Source organism: Neomonachus schauinslandi, chromosome 13 (genome assembly GCF_002201575.2).
Source record: "Neomonachus schauinslandi chromosome 13, ASM220157v2, whole genome shotgun sequence".
Taxonomy (NCBI): domain Eukaryota; kingdom Metazoa; phylum Chordata; class Mammalia; order Carnivora; family Phocidae; genus Neomonachus; species Neomonachus schauinslandi.
This window is the reverse complement of record NC_058415.1, coordinates 91,012,866-91,031,935: the sequence shown is the minus strand read 5'-3', so window position 1 is coordinate 91,031,935 and position 19,070 is coordinate 91,012,866. Positions and strand designations below refer to the sequence as shown.

At 64.5% G+C, this 19,070-nt stretch overlaps 1 protein-coding gene across 2 annotated transcripts in view; it reads right to left on the bottom strand.

Annotated features, from left to right (window-relative positions):
- The window catches only part of RXRA (retinoid X receptor alpha), a 52,988-nt gene extending 34,923 nt beyond the window's left edge, over positions 1-18,065 (bottom strand). The window contains exon 1 of one of the 2 annotated variants that reach the window (XM_044920391.1): positions 18,004-18,065. The gene's annotated coding sequence lies outside the window, so the exon portion shown is untranslated. Of the gene's footprint in view, positions 1-6,971; positions 7,034-18,003 lie in introns of those variants that run through there. The other variant, XM_044920392.1, reaches the window with a different exon arrangement.
- Between the last annotated feature and the right edge of the window lie 1,005 nt (positions 18,066-19,070).

The following is a 19,070-nucleotide window of genomic DNA, read 5'->3' as shown; positions in this document are numbered from 1 at the left end:
CCAACATCATCATCATCACCACCATCACCATCGCCATCACCATCATCACCACCACCATCACCAACATCATCACCACCATCACCATCATCACCGTCATGATCACCACCATCATCACCATCATCATCATCACCACCATCACTGTAATCATTACCATCCACCACCACCATCATCATCACCACCATCACCACCACCACCATCATCACCCTCACTACCTGAGCAAACCCCTGCCCTGCCCCACTGCACCGTGTTTCAGGGTGCTGCTGGTCATACTCAGCAGGACGGGGCTGGTGAGGTGCAGGGGAAGAACAGCGGGGGTGCAGCCATCCTCACCCAGCCAACTCGTACAGAAGGGGTACTGCAGTTAGGCCCAGTGGCAGCAGGTACAGCTGGAGTCCAGCCACTGTGAGGGAAATGGGGAGCACAGACAGGAGAAGGGGGTAGCCAGGAGCGGGTCCCTATGAGCAGCCAGCCAGCTCCCAGGCCTGGAAGGTGCTCAAAAAAGATCTGGGGAGTGAGAGCACTGATGCCCGAGGGGCATGAGGGCCAGGGTCTTTGCTGGAGGCTGCCCTCTGTGCCCCTGGTCCCCGTGGCCACAGCCCCCACACCAGGCCCAGCTACAGAGTCAACCAAATGCATCTGCACCCTTCCCCTCAACTCCCGTGGCAGGCGCTCTCATCACGCACCAGGCTGGCAGCACTCTGATGGAGGCCTGTGGTGGGCACTCTCTGGGGTACCTGGGGGCTGAGCTGCATGCTCAACCTGGGGGAGCACTATTCAAACCATCACAGCGCGGAGGGGGAATGCGAGTTGCAGCGCAGCACGCGCCCCCTAAGTCTTCACAGCTCAGAGACACACACAAGGAGAGGGGCACAGTGGGGGCACGCGGCACACCTTGGCCTGGCACCCGGGTGGTGGGGCCGGACTCCCCCCCAGAGCCCTGCATCTCTGGCCTACCCCATCCTCACCAGGCCACCCTGGGCGCCTGGGTCTGCGGAGAGAAGATCCCAGAGGCTGCTCACGGCTTCGGGGTAATGGGTAACATGGCCTCTACATGGCCTCTCGCACAGACACCTCCCTCCTGGCTCCAACCTGCACACCACACGGACTGCCCCCAAGCACTGGCTCAGGAAATGCCAGCTCCGCACCTTCCCTTCCCTCCCCTCTTCCCTGTGACTGCAGGGTCTTCCCAGAGCTCTGGGCAGGGCCAGTTTTCCTAGAAGTTATGTGACCACAGGCAGGGTGGGCACCCAGTGAGAACCAGCAGGCAGGCCTGGCCCCAGAGGCCTGGGGCTGTGGAGAGGCAGTGGTCAGGACTGGTGGTGTTGGGTCAGCAGCTGTAGGATAGGAGTCCCATCCCGAGTGCTCCATTGGGTTCCTGTTCTGGGTGCTATTTCTCCATCCATCCAACAGGCAGAAACCTCAAAGGATGCCAGCCCCAGAGTGCAAGCCACACAGCAGCCCCTAGGGCCCCCACATCTTGAGACCAGTCCTTTTAGGAGAGCTCCAGGGCATCTGATTTTACCAAGAGGTATGCACCTCCTTCATCCTTCTACCCCAGAGATGGTTTGTGGGGGTGGGGGGGAGGGTAACAAGGCTTCAAGTGGCCTCACTGATGGGGCTCGCCACCCATCCCAGGGACCCCGAGGTGAGGACAGCCCGGCCAACACCGAGGAGGGAGTCAGGACAGCACAGTGACTGGCAGTACCCGGCTTGGGCCCCAACCAACAACACTGTGTTCCCTGCCCGGAAAGATGCCAAGGGGTCCCGGAGAGTCCCCAGAGTTGGTTTCCAGCCCTGTGGCCGGCGAGCCCTCAGCAGGCTGGCTGGGGTACCCCTGTGTCCCTGGGCACAGCAGGCAGACCGCCCCATGCTGCTGCCCGACAGCTGGGCCACACCTCCTGCTCGGGGGCCGAACGTGGGCTGACCACCAGAGAGGCCAAGAAATCCCCAGACCTGCTGGGAGCCCGGGGGAGGGGGGAGGCACCAGCACAGAAAGGGGGTGACAAAAGGAACACAGAGGAGCTGGCAGCCAGCCGTGACTGACCTGCAGGAATACTGTCACCACCCAGGCCACAACAAAATGGAGCTCCCCGCACTCTCGAGCCTGCCACACACACCACGGGGGCTCTGAAGCCTCCCTGAAGACAGACGCCCCATATCGCACACACGGAACCTAGGCAGGGCCTGCAGGGCACACCCACCCCATGCAGGCGGCACCCCAGGAGCTCTCAAGGCACCCCTCTGCCCATCCTGCGGGCAGGGAGAGGGCTTGGGGGGCGAGGGTCTTCCCAAGCCTGAGCGAGAGCCGGCCAGGACCCTCCACCCTCACGAAGACGCCCTGTGGCCAGTGGCATGGCCGGGCACCAAGCTGCAGGTGCCACAGGAGCCAGTGGCCAGCAGCGATGCCCACCGTGGGGCCGGAGCGCCGGGAGCAGGAAGCGCGCTCACCTCTCCAAGGCCAGGCAGGGACTCCTGCGTGCCGTGGCCTCCCCTCCAGGCTGTCCCCTCAACTGTCCCCAACCCCTGCGGGGAGTGGCCCAGACAGCGGAGGAAGGTGGGTGGGAAGGGGGAATTCCTGATGAGAGCCCGCCTGCAGCATGGCATCTCGAGGCGGGGGGGCCCTCGAGCCCACTGGCTGCCAGAGCCAGTTTCTCTTCAACAGGAAAAGAGACGATCCTTGTTTCATTTTGAGCTGTGTTGCCCCGGCTGGCTCGGAGGCCCTGCTCTGTCGTGGAACGCCTGTGCTCTCTACCCGCTCCAGCGGTTTTCTAATTTTCGTTTGCATCCCCACTGGCTTCTGGGACACACCTGCCCAGATGCCCAGGGCCCAGCCTGCCCACACCCCTCTCAGCTGCGGTGGAGGGTAGGGGCCTCCGGGCAGTGGCCAGCAAGTCAGAGCTTTCTGGGATGGTTCGGGATTGGGGATGCTCCGCGTGAAACTCCTCCGGGCCCGGGGTGCACGGGTCTCACCTGAGGGCGACCCCCAAGGACCTCTCTGCTGACGGAGCACCCCCCTTTTCCGGACGGGGCCATGAATGCTCGAAGCCCCCAGGACATGGTTGCCCGGGGTCACGTGGCAGGCAGGGCCGGGCCAAGCCAGGAGTCCGTGGAGAACAGGGCATCTGCTCAGTTCCTGAGGGGTTCGTGGAGGGCTTCCCAAGACCCCCACCGCCACGTGCCGTGAGCCCTGGCCACACAGCATCCTCCCCTTGGCAGAGGCTCACCCACGCCATACTGACTCAGCCGGCGGCCCCAGGCTGGTGCCAGTCATGTGTGGAGGCCCAGCTGGCTGAGTGGTGCAGCCCGGAGACGGGGCCTCACCCGTGAGACAGACCGAGAACAGGACGTCTGCCTGCCGGAGCGGGGCTTCCCCGTGTCAGCTGCCGCAGGGGCGCCTCCCCTCCACGGGGGTGGGGGCCTCCACGGGCACTCACCTGGACAGCACAGCCTCCCAGCCCCACCCCCCCACCGGGCCCCACCAAACCCAGAGCAGCCTCTACACAGTTCAGCCTCGGCTCGGCAACCCCGCCCCACCCCGGCCAAAACCCCGCCAGCTCTTCACGGCTCTGGGCAAGAAACCGCCCTGCGGGGCCCCCTCTGGGCCTGCACGGGCTGACATGTGAACCCCTCACTGCCGCATCCCTGGCTGCACGGGCTCGGTCTGTGATGCCGACGGGCTGGGCTGGATCCCAAGCTGAGATCCAACTGCCCGCCCAGCCACCCACCGGGGACCTGCCGTGTGCCAGGCTCTACCCTCGACTTCCTCCCTGGGCCACCAGCCAGCGCAGGGAGAGGGGAGACAGAGGCCCAGAGGGGGCCGTGCAAGCACGGGGCCGGGCCCAGCTGAGCCTAGAACTTCTGCCCTGTCCTCACAAACATCAAACCATGCTGCCAGGATGCCGACTGCTGACATCCCTGGGGGGTAGGGGTGTGGCCACGGAGGGAGACAGGTGGCCTCCATCCCCTGCAGCCCCCTGCCCCAAGAACCCAGGACAGGACTGCAGGGCGCACCCTCGCTTGCACCCAGCCCACAGGGTCTCCAGGCAGAACGGGGGATGGATGGATGGACGGACAGACAGCCCAAGAGAGCCTCTCTCTGGGCTCTGGATGATCACGGCCTCCATCCGCACCACACTGCCCCCCCCGCGAATGCCCGAGCAGCCCCCTTGGTACAGAGGAGAGCTGCAAGTAGCCACGCTCAGATCTGGGTGCCTCCGCGTGCCCTGACTGTGGCCATCCCTGCTGCTGATCACTCGGCAGGACTGGCCATGGTCCACTGTCACTGCCAGCCCCTGCCATGGCTCCCCATTATACACCCCCCAAACTCCAAAGCCCCTGGCCATTGTGGAGGCCCAAGCGAGGCTCCCTGGCGCCCCAGCACTCCTGCCTCCTCCACGCTGGCCGAGTGGGGCCGGGGCCTCTGCCCTTGCCGTCCCTGCCCCCAGGCCCCTTCCTGGCCCTCTCTAGCTCACTAAGGTCCACCTCTCTGAGTCTCACGAGCAACCCCCAGAGTCAATGTGGGGGAGGGGATCTGGGGAAAGTATGTTTCCACTGTTCGGTACTGTCCTTGTCCTAGCTTCCGTGAACTACAAATAACATGCAGTTTTGAATGCCCAGGGTGGGGGGGTAGGGGTGGAGGGCAACAGGCCTGAGGGCCAGCCACCACAGGACCAGTCAGGTGAACAACGTGTGTGCCCAGTGGCAGGGCCATGCTGAGAGGCCCAGGCGACCGGACCCCTGCTCTAAGGAGCTGGAGCTCAGTGAGGCCCACCCTTGGGGGTGGGGGCAGCCAGCGGGTAAGGCCGTGTGCAGAGGCCCGGGGGAGGCCAGCCCAACAGACAGCAGCGTCAGGCTCTCACTCCATCCAGAGAGTGGAGACAGCCCCTCAACATCTGAGAGAGAAAAGCGGGGCCCAGAAACGTGCCTTCTGAGACTTCAGACCCACCCCAAGTCCCAAAACCCACACACTGTCCACGGAGCTGTAGCCCCTGCCAGGTGGGAAAAAAGCGCCTGGATCCCCCCACCAAAAACACACAGCTTGCCGGATGCCTAGGGAGCCCTCACCACCTGGCCCCAAGGGCACCCAGCTGTGTCACCCGGAACTACCTCCCTCCATTGGAGGCCTCCAGCACAACACTCTCTCCTACCCAGATGCCAGAAGACCACAGGTCCGGGTGCAGAAAGACCCCAGAAGCAAGTACAAAAGCCTGCTGTGCTCCCAACAGAGGCCGCAGACTCCAGAGGCTACGAGCTTCGTGCATCTGACTCACAGAAGCCAGCCCTGCTCAGAGCCCACTGACTCAACGTCACACACAACGCTAGCACACCACCTGGGATGACTTCCCAGGGAATGAAGAATCAGAAAGAGCTAAACATGGTAGCGAGGGATGACAAGTAGGGGACAGTGGGAGAAGTCTAAAAATCAGACAAAACGCCCAGCAGCCAGGTCCACGTTCCAGGCAGCCCTGCACTCATCTGCAAGTGGCCAGAGCAACGTGCCCATGCCATCCGCAGGGAAGACAGTCAGCATGCCCTACGGGACACTCAGAAAGCCTGGCCCAGTCACCAAATGCCCAAGATGACCGCCTGCCACACACAACCACATTACTCCGCTCACACATCTCACACACCCCCACCACTTCCAGCGGAGAGCCGCCCAGCAAGATGGAACGGGTTCCCCATCCTCTGTTCAGGAGCCCAGAAAGGGGCCTCACAGCTCCGGACATTTTCTGTATAAAAGTCATCTTACATGATTTTAAACATCCGTCACAACAAGAAATAACCTGACCTAGGAAATTCTCTATCTGCGTCCATTTTACAGATAAGAAACCAGAGCCAAGAACTGAAGGGGCTTGGCCGGGGTCAAGCCTGGAGGCAGACAAGAGACGCAGACGCAGTTCTTACCCTCAAGGAACAGCCACCAGAGGGACGTGAACCCCAACCCCCACTGACACCTCAAAGCGGGAAAGACCGAGCCCCTGGTTCCAAAACACATGCCAGAAGGTTCTTTGCCATAGGAGGACAGGGCCTACCTCGAGAGGGTCTTCACAGTCACTCGGCCAGGACAGCCCAGCACAAAGGGCAAAGCTGGGCACAGAGATGCCCAGAGTGGGCTCTGGGTGACCAGCATGCCAGGGCCGGCCCCAGGACGAGGGTGCAGGGCGAGCGCGCGCCAGGCCCGTCCCTCAGTTCCTGACACCACAGAGCACAGGAGAGGCTTGCCAAGGGAATGTTAGGGGCAAGCGGCCCCCAGTCAGGATAGCAAGGTGCCCAGCTGCGCATTCCAGGACCAGAACCCCATGGTTCCCTGCACTGTCCACACAGTACGCAACAGGCCAGGCGATGGCTCCTGACACAGAGACGCAAGCAGGAGCCTGAGACATTAAGGGTCACACATCCACCAATTGCCAGAGGACTTTAAAAGGCCCGCGGGAGCGAGGTGGTCCGAGCTCCACCCCAGCTGGCCAGGGCTGTTTGAGTCCCTCCGCTGAGCGTCTGTGGCCCTGGGGAAGCCCCTGCACACCTGGGCCTCAGTTTCCCCCGAACCTGGGCACAGAAGACCGTGTGCCCCCAGGGACGTCTATGAAGGCAAGTCAGCCGCCTACACGGCCCCTGGCACAGGCAGGCGTGGACCACACGGGCAGCCTTGCTCCAAGATGAAAGTGCCAAGAGCTGGGGCAGGCGGGGGCGCGCCCCCCCATCAGCACGAGGGGTTACTCCAGCCTCTCTCCGTTCAGCAGAGCAGGCACCAGCCGCCCCCCACCCCCTGCCAGCCTCCTCCCTGTCCACGGCCCCCCTCCAGTTAGACTAGTCCCACGGTCCCCACCTCAGGTTTGCCCGTGTGAAAGGGGAGTGAGCCAGACCCCGAGAGGCCCTCCCCAGCGCTGGCCGCCCTCCCCACCCCACCCCAGAATCCGGTGCCCACACACCCAGGCCGGGCTGCCCCCAGACCCGCCAATCCCAGCCCTCACCTGCCAGCCACCTGTGGTCCCCTGCCCGCCAGGCCAGGCCCCCTCCCGAAAGAGAGGCCAGGAGGTGCAGCCTCATGGCCAGCATGGGTGACAGGTCCCACCATGGGGGCGGCCCCATCAGCCCCGGGCCCGCCGGCTCGGGGTCCCACAGCCTCCAGCGACGCAGTGTGGCAGGACACGAGCAGCTGGGGACCGGGAGGGGAAGGAGGCGCAGGAGGACCGGTGTCTCGGTGGGGCAGCCGCCAGCATCGGGAGCAAGTGGTGCTCACGCTGGCCCAGCGGGCGAGTTCCCCTTTCCCAGGGCCCGCCCGGCCCACCACCCTCACCCAGACACCTGTGACCACAGGCAGCTCCCATTGGCTGAAACCAGCACTTCTTGGAAGAGGACAGGGACCCCGGCCTTATTTCCTCAATCTGAGACACAACGGTCCAGGCCTGCAGCTGGTGCAGCAGATGGGCACACTGCCCGGCCAGGGCCCGGGACAGAAGAACAGGGCAAGCAGACCTGAGTTCAAGCCACGCCCCTGCCAGCCAGCTGCCGGGCTGCAGGCGGCTCAGGTGACCCGGCCAGCCCCTTTCCCCAGCTGCACACTGCTGTGCAGACGGGGCACGCCCCCCACACGCTGCCAGCCAGCACGCCCTCCAGCGAGGGCGCCTTCGTCCAGACACGCGGCGCTTGTCCTGGCCCGGCCTGCGATGCTGTGTCCTCTCTCGTCCCTAGCAGCAGGCACAGCACGGAGCCCTGCACGGCAAGGGTCCCTCAGGAGGAGGGGGCAGAAAGGTGCAGGCTCAGAGGCCGAGAGTCCCAGAGAGGACAGACAGAGGGAGGCTGGGGTGAAGCCTGACTGCGGGAGGAGCCCCACAGCCAGGGAAGCAGGGACTCAGCGTCTCAGGGGAGAGGGTCTTCAGGAAGCAGGAGGGAAGGAAGCTTCACGGCCCCAGCCGCTCTTCAGCCACACAACGGGTCATTCTTCTAGGGCACAGAATGCCTTTTGTGGCCCATCAGCCAACGGCTCCGGGCGGGCGGTGGGCATGGGGGCACGGGGACCACAGCATGAGTGCTCAGCCCCACCAGTCCCTGCAGGACAAGGAGCCCGAGGCCCGACCAGGTCTCTCTACGCTGGGCTGCGCTGCCCAGGACGCCGGGGCCGAGGCTACACGGGCAGCTCTGAGCAGCACACAGCCCTCTATCACGGGCGCTGGGGACGGGCCGCCAAGACGTGGCCGGGGCTGGAGGGCCACGAGGAGTCTCCTGCGGCCGCCCCACACACAGGCCCACACCATCCGGAAGCCCTCTGCAGGTCGTACTTGGTGGCACCGTCAGTTATCCTAGAGACAGGACAGGTGGGCAGCCTCACTTGAGCACGTGGAAACCCCGGGCACCTGCCGTTCCTCCCTCAGGACTCTTACAGATGGACCAAAGTCCTCCAGCCCAGGCCCAGCCGGCCCCCTGCCCCCAGGCCACTCCAGCGCACCACACGCCTGTCCACCCAACCGCTCATGCCGCCCTCCACCTGAACCCCAGCCAGCTACAGGACTGCGGCAGTCCCTTCCCTCTGCCCATGGAGGTCCACGCTCACGGGGAGCCCGCTGAATTCCTGATTCCTGGCCTCCCCCGACAACAGGCTCTCCTGGTGCTCATGTCCCCATAGCCTGTCACATCCCCCAACTCAATCCTGTCATCAGGGACCCATGTCACATCTCAGCCCCCTCTGCACCCCAGCCAGAAGGGGCAGGCACCCCAAAAACATCTGCCCAATCTGGGGTTCCAGGATCATGAGGGAAGGCCCAGGAGTCATACTGCGGGGTGGAGGGGCTAGGGACTCCCAGGTCTGGGGTGAGAGACAGCACTTCCTGCATCTTTATTTGGTGTGGGTTTTATGCCCTATGCACACGTTGTTTTCAGGATAATGACACAGACCACCTCTGACAACCTCATTTTAGCAAATCCTCTCATCCTCCGTGTGGGCCGCAATCCCTCATTCACTCCTCTTCACGCCTCCCAGTGCCTGCCCATCTGGTTCGGGGCCGGGACCAGACCCAGATAAGCTCACCTATGGACACGTGGGGCAAGGTCCTGCCTGCAACAGGCACTGCAGCCCAGCCCTTGAGAGGCTTTCCGCCCAAGAGGCAACACGCCACTCAGCTGTGGCTTGTGGTCAACAGTGCCCCCCAGCTCCTCCTCAGCTGCCTCCCAGGGCAGGGCAGGGAGGTGTGGTCCCTGTGAGACCCCTGGCCCCCATCCCACTGGGCCAGTTCACTTTTGCACAGCGTCTCCTCACCAGAAAGCCGGGGAGGAAAAGGTGCTCAGTGCCACCCCCAGGTCACCCTCAGCGCCACAGGTGACAAGTGGGGTCTAGGACTGTAGGACCATCCCCCAGAGCCAACACAGATTTATTCCTGCCTCTGCCTCTGCAGGACAAGGAGCAAGCCCAGCCGACCAGGCACCGGGCCTGTCCCGCCGACCGGTGGCCTCGGGTGGTGCAGCCTGGGCACCAGTCCCCACCACAGCCCACCTGTGTGCTGACCTCCCCCCCACCCTGTCACACATGCACACGAGCCACATGCATGTCGGTCACAGGGTCTGAGAGTCCTACCAGCACAGGGCTGGGCCTGGGCACGGGGGTCTCACCAACAGGCCCCGCCCTGAGCGGGCCCATCCAAAGAATCTCAAACACGTCGCAAGTGCCAAGAATGTGCCAGGCGCGAAGCAGAACGGGGAGCAGCAGTGTGTGTGCCACCTCGGTGTGGGCAGAAACGCGGCAGGGGCCGGGGGCATCACCCAGGGGGTGCTGCACCTGCTCGGCGGGCTGGCTCACACGAATCCCTTTGCAATCGGCCCTGAACGACATCGTCGGTAGCCGGAAGTTGGCCGTGGCCAGAGCGTTCATAGCGCGGAAACTGGGAACCCCCACCACTCGGAGCTCCCCCGCCACACCCACCTGGAGCCGCGGGGATGCCCCCTCCTGGCCTCAGCTTCCCCGTCTATAACCGAAGGGGGCTGGCAGGACCGGAAAGGCCCCTCCCCTCCCCGCCGACACCCCCAAATCCCGCAGACCTACTGCTCCTTCCAAGTCAGTCCCCTGCCTCTGGTCCGCCCGGCCGCTCCGGCCACGTCCAAGATGGCGGCCCGGAGGCCTGGGGGCGCGGGAGGCCTTCCACCCCCTCAGCCTGCCGCCGCCGGCCTCCCTCTCCCACCCGCGGCCGACCCGCCCTGGCACCCAGCTCCGGGCCCCTGCGGCCCCCCCCACTGCACCCCGGCCTCCCCTCCCAGCCGAGGCGCCGGAGCCCGGGCCCTGGCCAGCGCGCCCGGAGCCCCGTGAGGAGCAAACACACACACCACCCAGACCTCAGCTTCCTTCCTCCCCACATGTGGCAGCAGCCAGGGGGTGGCGAACGGAGCCAGGGGTGGGCAGGAGGCGCCGGCGTGGAAGCCAGCCGGCCTCTGCCACCCTCCCGGGTCCGGGGTCGGCCCCCCAACAGCCTCACCTGAGCAGCCCCCGCTGAGGACCCCCGTGAGCCCGGGGGCTAATGCGGCGGGGGGGGAGGCTGTCCTCCGAGCCCTGACCAAGGCCGTTGAAGACCGATAACCATGAGCTTGGGAAACCTCAAATTTAGCCAGGGGTCTCCGTCCACACTCCCACCAAGGCCAGCCCACCTCCCTCTCTCAGAGGGACCCTGTGGCCACAGGGCGCTCACCTGCCCCCACACCGGCCTCAGCGTCCAGCCCTGCCCAGCCCCCCAGCCCCCTCCAGTCGGTATCCCCATCCTCCCCTCTTAGCCCCAGCCCAGGCCCTCAGAGCAGGCAGTCATTCACTCTAGGTCTTCCTGCCAGCAATTCCTCCTCCAGGAAGAACCCCCTGCCCCTGCCAGACAGAACCCCAGCCCCAAAAGCCCCTCTCGGAGCACTCAACCCCAGCCCTGTAGTTGCTAGTCTGAGCCCACCAGCCCAGACTACAGGCTCTGATGGCCAACAGGGTCATCCCTGGACCCCAGCCCCCAGGCCAAGGTAGGCCCTCTGGTCACCGCTCCCAGCTATGTAACCTCTTCAAAGCCTCTGGGCCTCAGACCTGCTCCAGCTGCCCCCGTATCCCCCAGGCTCCACCAGCCCAGCCCCTGGGTGTCCTTTTTCACAGTGGTACCCAGATGGCCCCCGAAGGTCTGGGGCTTTGCCCTGAAAAGCTGTGCTCAGGTCACAGCTGGCAAGAGGCTCTGCTGGGCTCACACCCTGGCTCTGCGCCTGCCCGCACCAGCCTGTACCACTCCCCACAGCGGGGAGCACCAGCCCCCTACACCCCCTCCTGGGGCTCTGCTGTCTCTGCAGCCAAGCAGGCCTTCAGGAGGAGGTGTGGCTACCGTCTACCTCAGGACACCTGCAGCTCTAAGCCCCCTGATCCCGAGACTGGTGGCCCCTGAGCCCTGCAGAGACCCTTCCTCTGGCCTCTGGTGAGGCTCGGTGGCCAGTTCTACGCCCGCCAGGCACAGGGACAGGGGTGGGCCAGCGCCGGGCTGGCGGCTGTGGGGGCAGGAGCATAGGAGGCTCCATCTTCAGGCCCACCACACTGCCACACCTGCCCCCTGGCCATGCAGGGGCCGGACTCCGTGTCCACTGCCTTCCTGCCTTGCCTCCTCCCTTCCCCGTGGGTTTGCTATCCACTTGTAAGGTGGGCACTGAGGCAGCATCTGCTCCTTGGGGAGCACTGACCTGGGGAGGCACCAGCTTCTCACAGCCACCCAGCCTCCCCAGCCCACTCCACAGGGCTGGGCCCCAACGAGAGAAGCCCCCAGCCCAGGCTGGTAGGAGGCTGGACCTCTGAGATCCGGCCCATGTCCCAGCTTCTCCAGGAGGCCACGAGCAGGCCCCCACCCACCCCGCTCCCCCTACTCACCGCTACCAGGCCAGTGGCATGTCCGGGCACACCACCCCACAGCCAGGCCCCTGCCACCCCCACTCCTAGGATCAGTGTGACTCACGGGGCTGGAATGCTGCTCAGCCCCCACCACAGGCGGCCGCCCTGAACACATACACCTGTCCAGACTTGATGCTGGCGATCATCAGGAGGGCCTGGGAACTGAGTGTCCCCAAGACTGTGGGGCCAGCCAAGCACCGTGCCACGGAGGGGCTCCCAGGAGGGATCCAGGAAGGTCATGCTCAGGCAGATGGCTCAGGAAATGCAACCCCTACAGGGCTGGAACCCCGATCCCAAAGGCCCCAAGGGCCCAGAGGAGCACCTCAGTGAAAGGGCCTCAGAACTCGGATGGGGCCATTGCTTCCTTGACTCAACACGCCCCAGAGGCCAGGATGCTGACTGACCAGGGAGGGTCCTGGACCCACCAAATCCAGGTACAGGGGCCGCTGCCTCTCCCCATGAGGCAGAGCTTCACCCTGGGGCTGGGCAGGTTAACAGGCCCCAGTCCCTGCACGGGCCTTCTGCTCGGGCCAGGCAAAGGTCTCAGCTGTCCACCAGGAGTGTCTTGTCACCTCCCGGGAATAAGGGGTGCTGAAAAGGGGGAAAGAGACAGGAGAGTAAGGCCCTGCCAGCCTTCAGGGGAGCGTGGGAAACGCCTCCAAGGGGGCAGCCCCATCTTGGCTCAAAGGGCCAGAGCTGGCCTCTAACACAGAACAGCCTCTGGCAGTGATGTCCACTGTCCCAACTCACCACCCCAAGGGCGGGGGCCTCCTCAGACATCCCCACTAGGGCCCCTCCTGACCACAGTTCCCAGAGGCCATTCCCACAGATGACCAGAGACCAAGGGAGTCCCCGTCCCAGGATGCCTCTGGGAGCAAAGAGTGCTGGGCACCCATGTCTCCCATGCATGGGTCATGAAGGTGCCCCGAGATGGCCAGGGCTTCGCCCTCGGGGAGCCCACGGGAAGTGGGCAGAGATGTTGAAGGAAAGGGGCCTCCCTTAGTGCAAGTGAACAGGGGCAGAGCCTGAAGGAGAAATAAAGGAAAAGGTCTGGGAAAGAGTACAGCAAGGACAAGCAGGTAGGACAGGGAACAGCATGACGTCCAGTTCCGCTGCAGAGGTGTGCAGGGTAGGGCCAATGAAGTAGGAGGGGCCCAGAAGTCTGGCCCCAGGTCCCAGGAGCTGTCAGCAGGAGAGCTAGGAGGTAGGAGATGGCAGCACAGCGCCCCCCCACCCCCAGGGAGGGAAGGCGAGGGGCTCGCGGCCCCGCCCAAAGACAGAAGCAGGCCTCTCTTCCGGGCACGGGATGGAGTAGGACAATCTGACCCAAGGAAACAAAACAAAGTCACAGCCAAGGGCAACCTGGCTCCCACCCTGAGCTCCACTTGAGGGGCTCACACGGACTGCATGGGCCGGGCGCCAGGAGGGTCGCCTGTGTGCAGGACCTCCAGCAACTCCAGACGGACACACGATCAGGTTGGGGCACCTCTGGGATCCCGAGCCCTCCGTGTACAGAGAACCGACCTCCCTCAGCAAACCCCAACTCTGTGCGGAGCAGCTGGGCAGGGCAAGCACCTGGGGGTCAGAGGCCCCCGCTCCCTGGCTGTGACGGAGCTGTCCGCGGAACTTGGTGAACCACAGCCCGGAGCTGGAGGGGCGGCGGACAGAGCATCTACCGCGCTCCCAGAAGACGGCTCCATGGGGACAGGGAAGGCGCCCTGAGCCTGGCTCCGAGCAAACAAACCAGCAAGGATCCTCATTTCCCTCGGGGCCACAGAGCCCCCGAGGGCAGGCTCCCTCTTCCTTCTCCACCTTGAGGAGATAGGACAGTGCCACCTGCCGGGGGGGCTCTCCCCCTGCCCCCTGCCCGGCCCTGCCCGCTTCCAGCTGAGTGTGCCCCTGATGCCCAAAGGCAGTAGCACGGGGGCCGTGCTCGGTGCCCTGTCGCCTCCCCAGACGTGAGGCTGTGACCGACACAACACACCATCCGGGAGCAGAAAGGAGAAAGCTGCGCCCCAAACAGAAACTCTAAATCCTCAGAACAGGGCACTGCCCGCTCCCCCAAATCCAACAGAGGGGGAGACCGGGCCATGTGAGACCCTGCTTCATCTCGTGGTGATGACCTTGGGGGCAGGCTCCCCACCACCCCACGCTCCCGCGGACACCCATGCTGGAGAAGGCGGTGGCACCTGGACCCCGGGTGACCAGGCCAGCACCCTGTGGGCCTGACCAGGCACGGGCCCGCTTCATCACCAAAACACTCACGCACTACGCAGGCAAGGCTTCGAGAAGGACAGGCCACTCGAGTGACCCTTGACATGAGGCCCAAGAAGAGCCAGAGAGACAGAGTGACAGACGTCAAGACAGAGGTGAGGGGGTTGATGGAGCCACGTGGGGTCCCGGAACCAAGGTCCACAGAGCTGCACACGAGCGGAAGGCACCATTTATGGCCAGCACATTCTGCCTCGGAGCATGGGGCAGTTCCACGTAGGGGCCTCCCGCCAAGGGGGCTGCACAATGGGGACCCTGCTCAGCTGGCCCCGCCCCCCCGGACGGACAGCCCCAGAGCGAGCGGGCTCCTTGGTCAGGTGGTCAGGAACTTGGGCCACCACCCCTGCACTAGGAGATGGCACAGGGTGACTGGGGGGTACCCAGCCTAGCCCATGGTACTGGACGAGAGCAGTGACCGCCAACACTGCCTAGGGGCCCCGGGAACAGAGGGAAGGCTCCCCCAGCCCCACGGCTCGGAAGCAACAAGCCTGGAGTTCTGTCTCCCATGAGGTCCCAGATGCTAAGCAAGCCTGGCCAGGCTCCCTGCTCCCAGTGCCGGCCCCTCACTAGGCTCACCCCCCAGCCAGGGGTCTCAGGGCTTCCAGGGGTTGCTGCTGGCCCATCAGGAACGGCAGCAGAGTGTGACTGGGAGGAAGGGAGGGTGTGGGGCCAGGACACACAGACCAGGCGCGGCCTGGAGGTGAGCGCAGCCCAGCCCACAAGCCCGGCCAGCCACGGGGAAGTGCGTGCATCCTGCGCCCACCCACTGCAGCCTTCCGCGGGCTCCCAAAATCCAGTGCCCTTGGCCCTCACTGTGGCTTCCTGCCTCCTCATACCCCGGTCTCCGGTGCAGGAAGCTGGGCAGGTCCCTCCCCAAAGCCTCTGCATCTACAGATGGCAGAAGGCCCCCACCAGGTGCCCCAATGGCCACTGTAAATGCCAGCCGGGGAAGGGCGCTGCCAGTGTCCGCTGATAGCCCCGACGCGTGGGACCCAGCACAGGGCATTCAGAACACGCATCTCGTTAAGGCCTTTCAAAAAAACTCTACAAGCATCACTGTCTTTTTACAGACAGGGAAAGTGAGGCTCCGTCACACACCGTTCAATCTGCCCAAGGCCACACAGCTGGTCACCAACAGGCCAGTTGGCAAGACCAAGGCTGCCTGGGCACAAGGTACAGGGGGGAGTGGGGAGGAGGCAGCCGCAGAAGGAGAGGCAGCAGAGCGGGGCAGCAGGGGCACTGATGTCAGGGGCCCTGGAGGGAACCTGAGCCCCACAGCAGGTGGAGACCACGCAGGCCGGGGAGTGCAGCCGGACGGACACCAGCATGCACAGCACACGCCCACATGCAAGCCCTGCGGGGGCCCAGCAGCCGCTACCACCCACCCCCCGGCCCCGGGCAATGTCCTCAGGGTAGCAGGAGGGCACTGACCAGCACAGGACCCCTGGGGTCCTGGGTCCTCTCCCAGAGTGCTCTGGTCCCGTCCTCCGCTGGCCATGAGAAGGCCTGGCCAGTCCCAAAAGGCCAAGCCTCCTCCTTCCTCCCCAAGAGGGCAGGTCCCTTCCTGCAGGAGATCCCGATTTTGACAGAAACCAAAAATCGGTATTCCATTTTTGTTTAAAACGTAAACAGCGAGATACCTATCCACACCCGAGAAAAAGGCCACCCCGGAGCAAGATGACAGGAGGACCAACCTGCGTTGGGTGGGACACGGCGGCTGGCTTTCACTTTCTTTGGCTTTGATGACAGAGCTACAGGGTGGTTGGTTTGGGGTGGGTTTTTTTGGGGGGGGTTACAGAATCTCAGCATCTGCCTGTCAGCCCCTTGTAAAAACTCCCCCACCTAAAAAGCCCCCTCCACACCAATGCAGATTTGATTTTCTCCAAAACTCCGCCCACCCCCAGAGCCCCTCCAACCTTGCCCCCAAGTAAGCTGGAAGGAGCCCGGGGGGGGGGGGGGGAGGGGGGCCCCCCCCCCTACCCCCCCCCCCCCACCCATCTGCTTGGCTATAAGCTGAGAGGCCTGACCTTGACGAGAGGCCACTTGGCGAACTGGAACGTCGGCCCCCCCGAATGGTCCCTGGGCTGACCCGGACATGAACCAGGGTTTACTCCAGGCCAGGGCCTGTGGGAGCCTCCACCAGCTGCCCAGAACCAACATCCCCAGCACGCCCCAGAGCTCCAGAAAGGGCCAAGGCCCCCCAGGGGACCCCCTCCCAGTCTCCCTCCAAGAAGCTCCCCCATCTCCCAGACCCGGACTATGCCAGGCAAGTGAGCACCCAGGGGCCACGGCGATTCTGGAGGCAGGAAGGTTTCCTGTGGTGCCTGGGGCCAAACACATCCACAGCAGCCACCTCCCACCCTCCTCTTGCCCGTGTTCTCTGGGCTGGCCCACTCTCCACCCCCAGCCTTGGGAACCAGGTCATTTCCAGGAACACACCAGCTCTCAGGCCTCTAGGCTTGGACAGGCTGTTCCCTGGGCCGAAACTTCCCCTACATGTCTCCTGGCTCACTGCAACCCAATTTAAACAACACCTCCTCCAGGATGCCCTCCTGATCCTCCCAGCCAGAGGAGGGTCCTCTTCTACCACATACCCCCGAGAGGGCCCCAAGCTGGCTTCTCTGAGGCTGCTAAAGTCTGGGGGCTCCTGAAGGTAGGAGCCCCAACCGGTTCATCAGGCATCCCTGGGGCCTGGCCTGGAGCCTAGCCTAGGACCTGGCATACAGAGGTCCCACGTAAAGACTTACTAAATACATGGATAGGGTGCAGGTGGGAAAGGGAGGAATGAGCCGGGATAGACCTCAGGATTCACCGTGGTCCTTAAGAACCAACCGAGCGAGCACCAAGTTTTAAAGAGATCCCAAGGCACCGACAAGCTGTGCAAGCCCAGCAGTTAAACCACCTCTCTGAGCAAAGAGATGCCATCACATATGAAGAAAGTGGCCAGGAGGAGGCAGGGGAAGTGGACGAGGGACGATGACGCTGGCCTTCCCTCATCTGTCCCCACAGGTGGTGAGTAGCAGGTGGCCCACGGCCAGCAGGCCCGGGCTGCATGCCTGGCCATAGGACCCCAGCTCCGACTCCAGGCCGGGCAGGGCCGCAGGCACCCGACTCAGCCCTGCTGGGCCTGAGCGCCCCTGTCCTCAGAAGGGCTTCAGCTCCCTTCATGTGTCACAGCGCTCACCAAGAGAACACTGCCCCTCCACAGCCCCCCTGCTAGGAACAGGCAGATCAACAGGGCTGGGCCCTGCCCAGGGACGTGCTGTCCAGAGTCAGACAGACTTTTCCAGGAGCCCACGGAGCTGTCAGTCACTGATGCTGAGCAGGAGGAAAGGCAGGCTGTCTGGGAGCAGACATCAGGGAGGGCTTCCTGTAAGAGGCACCACTCACCTTCCTCCAGCTACAACACAGTAGCTTCCTGCTGCATCCCCCCTCCCCCCCCAAAACGATCCCCGCACTCTGTGAGGACGGGACCAACACCCCCGCCACCACCGCGGGGAGGGCGGCAGACAGATGCGGGGGACCCCTGGCAGCAGGAGGCATGGAGACCAGGAACCAAGTCCAGCCCCGCCCCCTCGTGGCCCAAGGCCACAGGAGACGGCATCACCTCTCCGGGCTCCGATGTTCTCTTCTGGAAGATGGGCTGATGAAGCCTCCAGACGCAGCTGCGTGAGGACGCACGTGGGGCGGGCTGAGCACGGTGCCGGGCCCCGCAGCAGCTGGGGCACCCGGGCACACAGCAGGTCCTCGATAACCAAGAGCCCCCGGGGGGCCTTCTGGCTATGTCATGCCCAGCCCGGGTGTAACCCACAGCACCCTCCCCACCCCGACCACGGACACTCCCGCCTCACCAGAGCGCGGGGTCTCCCGATGCCCCCTTCTCCACGGCCCTGGCTTGGCGGCTGCCTCGCTGTGTGGCCCAGGCCTGGCCCCTCATCCTTTCTGGGTACCTGCTTCCTCCTCCGTAAGAGACAGTCTCCAGCGCCCCTCCCCTGCTGACGAGCGACAGGCAGACGCCACAGCCAGGGCGAGGCCTGACCACAGGATCCTAGAAGCCCAGCCACCACCCCCCCGGCCCCCGCAGCAGGGGGCCTCGCTGTCCTGTGGGCCCCTGTCCTGCTCCCCTTCACCCACAGAACCAGGTACCAGAAGCGTTCTCAACCAGCTCCAGGCCCAGGCTGGCAGAGTTCCCTTGGGGATCCTGGGCCGCTTGTGCAAGGTGGCCCCGTTCAGAACACCAGAGCTGGGATGCGCCCCCAAGAGCGCACTCTCCTGCCGTACCGTGTCCCCCCCCAGTCTGACCCGGAAGAATCCCAGGGACAGCGGCCTTCACCGTCCAGCCACCCACTGGCTACGTGACCCCAGCAGGTCAGTCGGCTCTCTAACCTGTTTCCCCCTCTGAACACCAAGCATCAGGACGCAAACCCGAGGAGTTACAGGAAGACTCCTCGCGCCCCCCGAGGTCGGGTGCCTGGAGCACAGTGGAAGATCGGTGGCTGCAGCCTCGGTGGCCGTCTGTCCTCTTGCAGGGTGGTCCAGGCACCAGGCCCTGCTGCAGGCAAAGGGAGAGGAACGCCCCCCGGTGCTGCCTCAGGTTCCCCACTTCCCACGGTCTCCTCGCCAGGAGGTCAGCCCAGAAAGGGGCCCACGCCCAGCCAGGGCATCCCTCAGAGGGCGCAGGGGCTGGGGCCCTTGGCTGCACCATCTGCCACCAGACTGATAGACGCTCACGGCGCCGTGTCCCTGGCCTGCCTGTGCTCCTCCTTTCCCCTCCCTGCTCCTTCCTGCCCTGAGGGCAGCAACGGCACAGACTCCAAGCCCTGGGTTCGAATCCTGCCCCCCACACACCACAGCCCAGTGATCTACGTAAGATGGGCAGGTCACAAGGACCACATGGGCCCAGGGTCATGCCACCCGG